Source organism: Eleutherodactylus coqui, chromosome 9 (assembly GCF_035609145.1).
Source record: "Eleutherodactylus coqui strain aEleCoq1 chromosome 9, aEleCoq1.hap1, whole genome shotgun sequence".
Taxonomy (NCBI): Eukaryota; Metazoa; Chordata; class Amphibia; order Anura; family Eleutherodactylidae; genus Eleutherodactylus; species Eleutherodactylus coqui.
The window spans coordinates 23,822,563-23,834,956 of NC_089845.1; the positions used below are offsets into that span (position 1 = coordinate 23,822,563).

General features: G+C 39.8%; 1 protein-coding gene across 1 annotated transcript in view; it reads left to right on the forward strand.

Annotated features, from left to right (window-relative positions):
• The window catches only part of LOC136578963 (cadherin-10), a 356,335-nt gene that overhangs the window by 82,921 nt on the left and 261,020 nt on the right, over nucleotides 1-12,394 (forward strand). The window lies entirely within an intron of this gene.

The following is a 12,394-nucleotide window of genomic DNA, read 5'->3' on the forward strand; positions in this document are numbered from 1 at the left end:
GTCTAGGTTCCAGCTTACCTTTAAAAGTTGGTGGTGGCAGCATGTGTATGAGTGTCATTGTGAAGTGCTGTAGTACGTTAAACTGAGTCAGGGGCTGATTTGTGCTTTTGGTCTGCAATTGGCAGGACCCCATGAAAGCTGGTTACAAATCCACCTGTAGTCTGATGAGTCCACACTCACAATCTCACTAAAGTGATCGCTCAAGACTCTGCCGTGACAAGTTGGTAGCGGCAAGTGCCCTTGGATTAGTCAATCCATGACAGTGATGTACAGTGAGTAGGGTTGTAGATGAATGGCCTTGCCACCAGAGGCCCTAAAAGTAGTTCCATTCTTGGCTTTTTGCCCAGATAAGAGAGTTTGAATGGGAGTACATTATTTAAATGAGAGAAGGTGGATGTTATATTGACAAATATACCACTACTAGGGCAGTTATAACCATACTATCAGGAGATGTTGGAGCCAGTGGATGCATGATGGCATGAACACAATGTGACTGTGCTCAGGAAGCTCTTGACAAACTACCAGCAGAGATTTTCATCTGATTGTCCAACAAGCACAACCAGCTCCAACTATTTCATTGCTTTCCATTGAAAGCCAGATGGCACTATCATTATAGGCCCCTCTATCTATCAGAACCATTTCCAGGTGGTTAGCTAAAAGATATTTGGTCTCACGGTACCCATTATGTTTACTGCCTTTGACATTCACCATCACCTCTGCTTGTGGTGGTGTTGTAAACAAAAAAAAAACTGGACTTCTACAGAGTGGAGCCAGGTTGTCTTCAGTAATTAAACCAGGTTTCATTTTGGCACTGCTAACAGATATGTTCTTGTCTGGAGAGCTAGGGGTTAGTACCTCAATCCTGCCTTTGCTGTGATATGGCATACTGCTCCTACTGTTGGTGTGATAGTCTGAGGGGCCATCACATACAACATTCAGTCACTTTCAGTAGTGATATGAGAGACATCTGAGACATCACCTTTGACAGCCTATGAGGGTACCATACTGAACCTGTATGCCTCCATGCCTATCTGTATTGTATCTTGCATCCAGAGTATAAAGGCAGCACAACAGGGTACTAGAGCCTCCATTTAAGTGTTCAGTTATTATTATTTTGCTCTGCTATTGTAATTACTTACTTATATCAATGTTACAATCACACATTTAAAGTTTCATTCCATTCCAACAACTCCTTCTAGGTGCTTGATTTATTTGACAGTGAGTGCGTATTGTGAAAATGACACACAACTTATGTCATGATAAGAATCTAAAGCCATGTGATATGTATAATATGCAGGGGGTACGGTGCAGTCTGTACAGTGGGAATTGGCTTCTAAAAAAAGTGAAGCTATGTTAAATAAGGCCCACTTGGTCATTTGCCTCTATAAGTCATGGTAACTAGCAACAATAAGCATGAGTTATGTGATAAGCAAGTGTAACACAATGGAGGCTGTCACAGTGAGTACCATCGGCTGAAAGTGATGTGGTCACTAATAGCAGCTCGCTGACTCCTACACCTATAACTGAAGGAAATGTGTGTGAGATGAATATTGTTGAATACTGTAAGCTGGAAAATGAACAAAATGAGTTTACAAATGAGATAAAAGTGACTTTGGCTGATAAAGTTAATCCTGAAGTAGATGGGTGTATAATGAAAAAGTGTTGTTGGTTGGCATGTAGCTGCAGAGATATATGCAGCTGACCTAAGTTTTCACATTGAACAAAGGATGCCTGTTGAGAGTTCTGCTGTAGGATGACTTTGCATGTTCACCATTTTCAACAACGGTAACTCTTGGGTTGTTGTCTACTTAAGTGTATGATTGCTGACATTAAATGTACTGTGGTTACTGGCAAACCACAGAGCGTTGTCACCAGTTCAGTTTTATGCAAAACTGATATTGCTGCTAGTAGCAACCAAAGGTCCAATTTGTTGAAGTGTAACAAATGTAGCATAATGAAAATGTATGAGATATTGGAGTATACTGAGAATGGTAATTTTCACTGTCCTGCCTGTGATATAGATAAGGCAAAGAATTATGAGTGGGCCAATAAAGTTATAGCAACCCTGTAGTTGCAGGGGGTTGATAGAGAAAAGAGATTGGAGAAAAGTTTTGTGTCCCTGTGCTATGTTGGTGATGTAGTTCAACAGTGAAAAAGTATTTCATGAGAAGTTGGAGACAGTGAAAGTTAGGCTTCAGCAGGAGTTCAAAAGTGTTAGGGAGGAGCTGAACCACGCATGTAAAGTAAAAGAAAACAGTGGCTCAAAACTTCTCATAGTAGAATAGAATAAAAACAAGAGGAACAGGAATATTGGTACCTGAAGGTGTTGTGTTAGAAGCACAGTATGCTCAAGAAGCTGTCAGATAAACAGCAGCAGCCTCCCTGGTGGAACGGGATCAGGAGCATCTGTAGACTAACAGAAGATGCCCGGAGAACGGAGAAAAGACACGCTTGACAGTAGGCAGAGTAGACGTAATCCTTTTATTACAGCAATGTGTTTCAGCACTGCACCAGCACCTTTATCTGGCATATGTATGTACTGAACAAGAAATTACAGGTATTTAAAATAACCGTGGGACCCGCTATGCAAAAAAGAATTATCAATAAAAATTCTATCCTGCGCTCACAGAACTTTAAAGAAAAAACACAAAAAAAAAATGTTTTCTTTTAAATGAAGGAGACTTACTTTTTGAAGGAGGGGGTTTTGATTTCCAATATTCCCCCTCCTATTTCCCACAGGTTAAAAGTGACTGCAATAGAAGAGTCTTCCAATCCAGGATTTTTTCTTTTAAGGTTTAATAACATTCAGCAAAAACAGTGGTATGACAAGTCAAACCCGATCGTGGTATGACACATCCACCAAACTATGGCACAATAACAACGCGTTTCGGTACACCATGTACCCTTGTCAAGTTATACACACGTTAAAACAGAAACGGTTTATATAGAAAAGTGTTACCTTCACCGCTTTGATGTTCAATGATTCCAAATGCCCTTGCGGGGGGGGGGGGGGAGGGGAGAGGGAAGGGAGTTAGTGAGTCATCGGCGCATCTACCTCATCATGCGCTGCGACTCCGATAAGTGCGACGTGCGGCGTCATCCTAATGAGATGCACGTCGCTCCGTCATGTGATCCTGGATGGCGCGGTCACGTGTGGCTGACTACGTCACGGCGTTCTTACGTCCCCACGTTCTCGCAGTCCAAGTCACATCACGTGGTATCCGGAGTTCCGGAAGGTTGTACACCGTTCCTACGTCATCGCATCTCATTCAGTGGGACCCGCTATGGGTGACATCATAGCGGTCATGTGATCAAATCACATGACTGCTAAGATCTTCAAGAATATATAATGTGGAAAAAAAACAACAATAAAAACATTTAATTCTGTAAAGTGACTACGGTTGACAAGAATAGTAATACAGGTGATCCATTAAAATAATGAGGGAAGATAAGTGAGATATTACAAAAAAACGCAGGAGGACATAACATGACCATTGGGATTTTTAAATGTCATATGAATAAATTGAGCAATATATGACAAATAGTATTTTATAAAAGCACATTCTATAAAACATTTTGCAAAAAACAACAACAAAGTATTCTTTGCAAAAGCAGGTGAGCTGTCATCAGTAACGGCAGAGTGGCCACAAGACAAAATATGGCAATGTTATTTTAGAATATTCCTTTATGATATATTTTTTGTCATACTGTCTATTGCTCAATTTATTCAAATACTGCAGGTGTGAGAGTTTATTCTGTGCATTTATCGTCACCCCTTGTGACACTTAACTGTCCCAGTTGTCATGTGACAAGTTCACATGACCCCAGTGACATCATCCTCTTTGCCCACCTGTGGTTTTTCTAATATTTCACTCCTCTTCCCTTATTATTTTATTGGATAACCTGGATTACTATTCTTGTCATACAGAATAATAATACAGGTTAGAGAGTGAGAGGGAAAGCCAAAAGGAGATACTGGAAGAATCTTAGAACCAAAACCAAAAATTGATGGAAGATGAATTATTGCAAAGGAAGTTAGAGATGTATATGAACCTTAGGCCTCAGTCACACGGGCGCATCGGCACCCGTACACCGGCGCCGATGCGCCCGTGTGACTGACACCAGCAGACGGATGTACCTGCAGACGGCCGTCTCTCTGCAGCGCTGGAGGAAAGAACATGTGACCTGCAGGTACGTCCGTCTCCTTTCTGCAGTCACACGAGCGCATCAGTGCCGGTGTACGGATGCCGATGCGCCCGTGTGACTGAGGCCTTAAAGGGAAGGCTGAATTAGAAGGGCTCATCAAGCAGTTGCATATTGAGATAAAGGACTTGGTGAGCGCCAAATATGTTGCTGGCAAAAAAGTTCAAAGATTAGGAAAGTCTGAAAGAGATCTAAAAAAATCAAGTAAAAATAATGAAAATTCAGTTGAAGAAGTGGAGATGGATGAATGTGGAGCATAGATGTGGTCCCGAAAAGCTCTCTCCTAAGAAGTCCAGTGATAAACTGGCAGAAAAAGCCAAAAGGTTAAAGCGGTTTGTTATTACAGTGATGGATGAACTTACTTAGAGCAGTGTCTGCAAACACCATGAGGAAAGTGGTGAGAGAAAATAATATAGGTCAGAAATTGTTAAAGATCAATGTGTTATGAGACAGAGCCCTGCAGTGGTGAAAAGAGTCCTCAGTGAAGTTAAAGGCACTGTTCAGATGGGTGTGGTGCAAAGCCTAGAAGATGGAATTAATGTATCCAGTGATGATGATGTTGAAGTTAATTTGAGGGCACCGGTACATCGGTAGTAATGCTGAATTATAGAGGAAGATTGGGGAAGGTAAAAGTCTTTGAAAGGATGTACAAGTGTTCGAAGTGGAGACACTTACTAAAGTAGAAATGTTGGAGTTATGGATACTGTTGTCTCAAGTAGAGAAAAAATGTCAGAAAACTACAGAAGATGCTTGCTTTAATGAGAGAAAGAAATGACCTACACTACTTTGGGAAGATAACTGTTTTAGGTATGGCCTTGTAAGTTAATTATAGGACAAATATTTGAGAACTGAAAGTGCCCTAAATATGAAAAAGTTAGTTGGTTAGTTGGCAATAGTCAAATACCAGCTTACACAGTCTTACGGTGGCTTCACACGAGCGTTTTTTTGTGCATACATAGGTGCATACATAGGTGCGCACCTATGTACGCGCAAAAACACGCGTGTATGAAGGTCCATGTATGGCCTTCAATGAAACTGTGGCTGCTGCCAGAGGCTCCATTGAGGTCAATAATCTTCTGGCACCCCTGAATTGTTTTTCAGCGAAGGGCTTTACATATAAACTCTTCCCTGAAAAACAAGAATTTTAGTGTAAAATAAATAAATATAAAATACTTACCTGTCCGCCGCTGCCATGTCCCTTTGGGGATGAAGAACACATCTGCCACATGTTTCCTTCATCCCCACGAGGAAAAATAATTCCCTGCTGCACTTGCCACATCTGTGACTGATGCAGCAAAGGAATTCTTTATCCCTGTGGGGAATAAAGAATTTCCTACCACAGCTGTCACAGATGACAGCTACGGTAGGGGATCCAGCTGCCGGCATCCTGTAAATGTTTTTTAGGGAAGGGCTTTAAATATAAGCCCTTCCCTGAAAAACAAGAAAAAATGGTGATAAAAAAAAATACTCACCTTTCTTCAGCTGCCAGGGCTCAGCCGTGTCTAGCCGGCTCTTCTCCTGCACTGCTCTGAGGAGTATTCAGCAGGCAGGGATTTAAAATCCCCGCTTGCTGAATAGGCTGACTCTTATTGGCTGAGCATTGTGACCAATCAGAGGCAGCTCTCAGCTATTGAATGACAGCTGAGAGCTGCCTCTGATTGGTACCTGTGCTCAGCCAATCAGAGGCAGCACTCACCCATTCATGAATTCATTCAATAGCTGGGATTGTAGTGCAGAAACTTTCAGTGATAGTAATTACAGTGTATTTATCTCCAGTGATCATAGAGGATCTCATATCTTATTAGAGTCATCCACTTATCCCTTTCTTTTTTAAGCGGGTCCAGACCACAATAAATTTTTCTTCCAGCCATGATTCATCTCTGCACTCTTCCCATTCTTTGTTCATTCAATGTTCCTCTCAGTGCTCCCTCCCCTAGCCTTTAGTAACAGTGACCAATTTTTTGACCCACAAAGTAATTTGTGCCACAAAACCATAATAATTCCCTCATAGTGCCCACTTAAAAAAAAATAATGCTTTCTTTGTTCCCCTAAGTAATAGTGCTCTCTTTTTTATCCCCAACAGAGAAAAAAATTCCACTTTGTGCACACAATGTAATAATGCTTACTTTGCTTCCACAAACTAATAGGAACCCCTTTATACCCCTTCAAGTTTATAAGACTCCCTGTCTGTCAACACATTCTAGCAGAGCCTGACCCCTGTGCACCCCATATCCTAATAGAGTCCTCTTTGCATTTACACATCCAAATATGGCTCTTTCTGTTCCCTCACATCTGAATTGGGCCAGTTTTATCCCCCACATCCTAATAGAGCACTTACATGATCAAAGGACCTCCAGAACCTCATAAGACCACATCTGTGCTAGCAATGTGTTTCCCATTTCAGTACAGTGTCACACATCTGGATTGACTGCCCCAAATATAGGAATTCTGTACAGAGGAATATGACCTCACAAGGAAACCTACTGGTCAGACCTTTGCATTAAAAGCTTCACTGATCTTCATTTTGGCACTTTTAAAATTATTTTGCCCAAAACAAGGAAACTTGGCCATTCAGATGCTCACTGCAGCAAAAGTACTAATTAGGCTACAATGGAGAAATGATGAAACCCTATATACTAGAGATGAGCGAGCACCAAAATGCTCAAGTGCTCGTTACTCAAGTCGAACTTTCAGTGATGCTCGAGAGTTCGTTTCGAGTAACGAACCCCATTGAAGTCAATGGGTGACTCGAGCATTTTTGTATATGACTGGTGCTCTGCTAAGGTTTTCATTTGTGAAAATCTTAGCAAATCACCAAAGTCATGTAAAAAACACAGAAATGGATAGGGCAGGCGAGGAGCAACATGCAGGGCTGCATTTCGGGCTCCGAGGTCTCACTATTAAGCCACAATAGTGGTAAGAGTGAGACCCCCTCCTGCACTGTCAGCATAAAGATCGTTCTCCTCTGCCACAGCTGTAACAGCTGTGGCAGAGAAGAACTATGTTAGCCCATTGAATTCAATGGAGCCGGCAATACAGCCGGCTCCATTGAAAGCAATGGGCTGCCGGCGAGCGCGGGATGAATTTTCGGGAAGGGCTTAAAAATATAAGCCCTTACCTGAAAATCATCCTAAAATGTGTAAAAAAAAAAAAAAAAATGTATACTCACCTTTCCGCTGCAGCCGGAGTTCAGCCGCGTCTGGCCCGCAGTTCTCCTGAACTGCTTTCTGTAGTATACAGTAGGTGGGGATTTAAAATGAATGAATGACAGCTGAGAGCTGCCACTGATTGGTCCCTGCGCTGAGCCAATCAGAGGCAGCACTCACTCACCCATTCATGAATTCATGAATGGGTGAGTGAGAGCTGCCTCTGATTGGTGAGAGCTGTGACCAATCAGAGGCAGCCCATTCAGCAGGCGGGGATATTAAATCCCCACCTGCTGAATGCTACAAAAAACAGTTCAGGAGAACTGCCGGCCAGACGTGGCTGAACTCCGGCTGCAGCGGAAAGGTGAGTATAGTTTTTTTTTTTTTTTTTACACATTTTTGGATGATTTTCAGGTAAGGGCTTATATTTTTAAGCCCTTCCCGAAAATTCATCCCGCGCTCGCCGGCAGCCCATTGCTTTCAATGGAGCCGGCTGTATTGCCGGCTCCATTGAATTCAATGGTCAGTGCTCGTTTAATCGAGATGAGTACCGCGTGGTGCTCGTCTCGAGTAACGAGCATCTCGAGCACCCTAATACTCGAACGAGCATCAAGCTCGGACAAGTATGCTTGCTCATCTCTACTATATACCCAACATATAATATACCCATATAATTAAAAGGTTGGACACAATTAGTACAATGGAGAAATTAGCTAACTAGGAGGTTAGACAACAAGCTTGCTTTAAAAAAAAAATGGGATCCCTGGCTTGCCCTGCAGCTTTCCTTCACACTCAATACCCTCTACAAATAGAAGATGAACCTTTTGCTACCCCTTTTAGATTACTTATGCATGCTTATAAATAGTTGTGTTACGACCTACCAATATAAATATAGTGGGCAAATATATATATTGGTAGGTCATAAGCATCCATGTATGCAAATGTTCCAAAATCCAAATATTTAAATGTTTTCTGTTATTAGGGAACTATATACAAAGTTCTTGTTTAGCTCATTCTTTCTTTGTGTACTAATTTTGTATTTATTGTATGACACCTTCTTGGCTCATGTTGCATTTATTACCTGTTCTTTATCATCAAGATACTGTTGTACGATGCAGTATTTAACTTTATTCTGTTAATAAAAAGAAAGAATAGTTGTCAGTATGCAGCGTTAGTCAAAAAATATAGGTAATATATTCCCTTTAAGACTTTAAAAGGAAAATGCAAATTACAGGAATATTTACATATTATACATAACATTATACATAACAATTTTTTGTTATGTATAATGGTTGCCTCTTTTGAATTGACAGTTTGGGCCATATGTTGCCCCTCATGGTGTATAAGCTGTTACATATGCAGGATACATTTTCATATTAATGTTTCAAAACCTACTTCTTTTTTATTTTTAGTTTGTCTAGATATTTTTCTTTTCAATACATATTCTGCATACAGAAGTTCAGAATTTGTTTAAGATTTATGACAACACAGTGATTAACCATTCTCTCTCTTACAAATAGAGATAGATAGATAGATAGATAGATAGATAGATAGATAGATAGATAGATAGATAGATAGATAGATAGATAGATAGGAAATAGATAGATAGATAGATAGATAGATAGATAGATAGATAGATAGATAGATAGATAGATAGAAAGATAGATAGATAGATAGATAGATAGATAGATAGATAGATAGATAGATAGATAGATAGATAGATAGATAGATAGATAGATAGATAGATAGATAGATAGAAAGATAGATAGATAGATAGATAGATAGATAGATAGATAGATAGATAGATAGATAGATAGAAAGATAGATAGATAGATAGATAGATAGATAGATAGATAGATAGATAGATAGATAGATAGATAGATAGATAGAAAGATAGATAGATAGATAGATAGAAAGATAGATAGATAGATAGATAGACATGGTGTATATACAACATTGTATATACTTTATATATCTATATATATAACATGCACACACAGGCAGAATATATAAAATTGTGGTAATTTGCTTGAATTTACCTTAAAGTTAAATGCACTAATGTATGTACAGTAGGCCATCATTTAATGAGAAGCCTGTAAATTTGTAATTTTCTTGTTTTAGTCACTGATCTCATACTTTTTTTGGGGGGGGGGGGAACTGCATAGAATGCTGGAGAATTGATTTAATTATTTTAGACTGAATTAATAAGAATGATGACGCATATATATATATATATATATATATATATATATATATATATATATATATATATATATATATATATTGATGGAAGTTTAGTCTGATAGAAATAACTTCATGTATCTTCATATGAATTCTTCATTTATATATGTTTTTTAGTATTTTAATTTATTCTATTTTAATTCCTCACTTTCACCTTTTTGGACTCATTTTTAAACCATTGTTTTTGTTTCTTTACCAACACCATTGTTGTTATATAAATTGTATGATAGTGTGTCTCCAGCGAGACTGAGGAAGAGGAGTGTTTGCCTCAAAAAGTTTTGCATTTATAAAAAAGGTGTGCCTGCCTTAGGGCTCAGTCACACGGACGTCTTTTCGCATGATCTTTTGAGCGCATAACTGATGCGCTCAAAAAATCGTGTGACTGAAGCTAACGTCACGGTGAAAAAAAACGCTGCTAGCAGCATTTATCCACCCAAGGGGCTCAGTTACAAGGGCGTTTGAATACTCAAAAAGAGCGCTGCCTGCTATCCTCTGCCACAGCTGTGGCAAAGGAGAATGGTGTTCTCCCATTTAATTCAATGGAGCAGGCAATACAGCCGGCTCCATTGAAAGCAATGGGCTGCTGGCAAGCGCTGTATTAATTTTTGGGGAAGCGCTTAAAATGTAAGCTCTTCCCTGAAAACCATCCTAAAAAGTTTAAAAAAAAATAAAAATAATCAAAACTCACCTCTCTGCAGCTGCCGGGGCTCAGCTGCGTCTAGCCGGCTCTTCTCCTGAACTGCTTTCAGTAGTATTCAGCAGGCAGGGATTTAAAATTGGTCACAGTGCTCAGCTAAGGAGGGAAGGAAGGGTCTAATCCCAACATCTCCCTGACCTGTGTATTATATTGGTTGTGGTTTTATACTAGCATAGAGAGAGATCATTTGGTACCATCTTTCATCTAAATATCTTATCAATTACTATTAATTCAATTGAAATGGCTACTGTAAACTGCTTTGGCTGCATTTTCTGATCAGGTTTACTTTATGGATTGCCCTTATAGTTTGATATATTGTCCTAATTTTTGGATCCATTTGTGTATTTGATTTGGACCTAGTTTTTATCTGAGCATTTGGTTTTTGCATAGTCTTTCCAGCACCAGTATTGTTTACACCCCTTGTTAACTATTCCTTATTCTTTTTTCTTCCGTTTAAGGCATTTTAAAGGAGAGGTTAAACAGTGGAGATGCCCTTTAAGGGTAGTTGTCCTTCTTAGGTTGTGATACATTAGAAAAGTAATCAGGTGTTTTCCATTGACCTTCACAGATATAGACTAAAAAAACAAAACTTTATTCATATTATTCTTAAAATCCTGGGCTAACATGTAAACAGACTAACGATGACAGGACGCAGACAGTGAGGCTATACTGGGTTGCCAGCCTTCAATAATGGGAGGGGCAGTTGGTGTTATATGTCCTCAATATATGGGATAAGCTTTTTGAGGATACTAGTGTAAATTATGTTGTTCACAGGCCGGACAACACACATCGCATCTCTAGGTACTTAATATATGAGTACTATATATAACTCCCCCAGTGTTTCTGAACATATATTTGTCACCCAGATTCCCACTAGATGGGATCTCTAAATGGGTCAAGTCAGACCCAATAGTGTCTCAATGATGAGAGATTCTAGTTCTCCTTTGCAGCCCTAACGATGGGACCCAGAGGGCACTCTTGGGTGTTCAAAGTAGTACTGATCATGCACTATTGCAGCAGCATAGAGATTGATCCTTGTTCGTATTATTGATATAATAATGACTCATAAGCACTATGTTATTGCTCGATGCGTTTCCCTGTTCTATCATGAACAGTTTATCAGGAGCTAATCATGGAGTCAAGTCAGATAGTATAGAGTTCTTAAGGATATATATCTCTCCAAAGTCAGTTAGATGTAATAAAGCACTGAAGGTGACCGTTTTTCAGGGGTCCGTTATTCCGAATAACTCATATGAAGTGACTAGTGAGCATCCTCTCACTCAGTATAAGCATGCAACTGTTCATCACTGAACTACTGCCTGTTCACAGTGTATGGAGGTGGGCAGACAAAAGAGCTTCATGTTAGTGAATATAATTAGGAGTACCTTCCCACAACATCTTAATATATATAGCGCTCTCCTATTAGTAATATTAGGAAATGGTTGGTACAGAATGAGGGGATTGTTTAGACAGGAATTGGTAGGAGAATACCAAGGACTGCCCTAGGGTCATTCACAAGGCCACAGTCTGCCATAATGAACAAAGTGTTGTCTGCAATCTTGTCTCTTGTGGTCAGTTTGGGTGACAGAGGGAGCCTGCTCGCTTCATTGAGCCATTCAAATATATGTTGGGGGCTCAGCCCTCTACTTTGCTGCATATAAACTGCATGCGCATCATCATACATGTACATTGGATTGTGTTGGACAGATCAGTGGCAAAAGAAGACCCGGCCACCAAAGGACACGATGGCTGATACTGTCAGAGCTGATACTGGCATGGATATCACACAACTGAAAAAAGCAGCACAAAACCGAAAAACATGGAGGGGGGAGCCTTTAGAGTCACCAAGGGTCGTGAACGACTAAACGGCTACCAACAACAAGGGGCTAAAGACTGCTTTATGGTATAGTCACATGCAGCCGATTTTATATTGTGACTGAAAATCTAATTTTGTTTATCTGAATGAAGTTTATGGGCAGGAAGCACACGGATTTCTGCAAGATTTACTCACATGAATAAGACAGTTGAATACATTTTTGCAGCAAATTTGTCTCATGTGAAAAAAAGCACTTAGTCATTTTGTTCAAATCATATTGTACAAAAGGCA